Genomic DNA, 1786 nt, shown 5'->3' with positions numbered 1-1786 from the left:
GGAAGTCCAAATCGTGATCGCGATTAAAATTCGATTAATTGTGCAGCCCTAGTAAAACCTGTTCTGTCATGCCATTTCATTATTAAATCTTTTCGGTAATCTTCATTGGACCAAGCCTTTCTTCTCTCAAAATCTGAGAAAACGCAACACATTACAAACATTCCTTAACCTTCTAACTAGAGCCCAACCAAAGCAGTTATGACAAATAAATTATAGGATATCATAGTTACCAGAGATATCATAGATACCAGAGGTTACTCTACAACGTCCCTGTTGGCAACACTAATTTTTTTTTTTTTGTTCTTGTGTTTTTGGATAAAGGACTTTAAGTTTCATATCTTAAGTTTGTATTTTTAAACACTTTATTTATCAGAACTTTAAGATATATTTTGATGTTCCTCTGTTCTGTTATGACAGTAAAACTAATTATTATCATATTATTTTAGTGAGAACTCATAAATAACTAACAATTACTAATGTTAGGGAAATCTGTTTATGTTTTGTTATGCGTTTCTGGATTTTATTTTTTTAATATATATCGGCCGAAATGTCCGAACATCGGATTTTTAAATAACCAAATATTCGTATCGGTATCGGCCTTAAAATCAGCTTTATCAGTCTGGCTCTACTTCTAACACGGTTCCAGTAAAAAAATACCGATTTAAACGTTCCCTGCGCCATAAATATGGCATTTTTCATCAGACTGCCTCAAGACTTTATGATGTTCTTAACAAAATATAATACATTGTGACTATTTTCTTTGAATTTTGAGTGATTTATTCAACTTGGTTACACGTTTTTTGTTTACGGTCAAAAATGACCGCCATAGGACGTGAATGGGAAAGAGTATAAGTTTCATCCAGGAGATAAAAGACATACACACACACTCACACGCCCATTCTACACATGAATCATGATTTCCACAAGAAATCTTAGAGTAAATTACGGGAGCAGAGCCCGGTTCTTTCTTGAACTACTTCTCCCCCAATGGAACCCATCTCTTTCACACACTACTTTTACTACTCCTCTTCAGATGTCCTTCCCTTACATGGAACACACCACCTGTTTTTTTGTGTGTGAACACATTACACACCCAAAGCAGTTTAGTGTAAATCATGGGAACCCACTTCTTTCCTGTGCTTATGCCCCCCCACGAGAACATTAGACTAAATTAAAGCGGGTAGTAACGAACAGTGTTTACATTTTAAGTGTCTTTTATGACTTTGTGTAGTGGCAGGCGGTACACAGTTGTGGTACTACTGTGGTTTTATATAGAGAGCAAAAATTAGCACTTTGAGTAATCCGAACACATTGTTTTAATGGTAGCTCTTTCAATAGCTGCGTGTCACAGTCAGTACATAAAGCAACTGGTTTGTGATACAGAGACTTACATTTGGAACATGATTTACTTCTCCTTCTTCATGTATGTTTAAGAGGACCTTAACAGCAGCATTGTGTTTACATTTCTTTTAACTTTTTCTTTTATTAAATTCTGAAACTTTACATGGCAAGATGTGCAAAGCTTGATAACACAAAACAACAGTTGTGGCTGCAATGGCACATGCCAAGACATGCAAAAAACTTTATCGGATGATGCCTGTGGCACTCAGTCAGTTCAAGACAGGACTCAGGCAACTTCAACATAGCCTGATGCTTTTAATTCTCATGCATCAATATCTTTGTTATGTACTACAGTAGTATATAAGACTTGTTTCTAATAATCACTGTTTGATGTTTGTACAATGTGTGTGTGTGTGTGTGTGTGTGTGTGTGTGTGTGTGTGTGT

General features: G+C 35.7%; 1 protein-coding gene across 2 annotated transcripts in view; it reads left to right on the top strand.

The window, feature by feature from the left end:
* The window catches only part of ciita (class II, major histocompatibility complex, transactivator), a 22326-nt gene that overhangs the window by 8714 nt on the left and 11826 nt on the right, over positions 1 to 1786 (top strand). The window lies entirely within an intron of this gene.

Source organism: Etheostoma spectabile, chromosome 15, assembly GCF_008692095.1.
Source record: "Etheostoma spectabile isolate EspeVRDwgs_2016 chromosome 15, UIUC_Espe_1.0, whole genome shotgun sequence".
Classification (NCBI taxonomy): Eukaryota; Metazoa; Chordata; class Actinopteri; order Perciformes; family Percidae; genus Etheostoma; species Etheostoma spectabile.
This window is presented reverse-complemented; position numbering and strand designations above follow the sequence as displayed.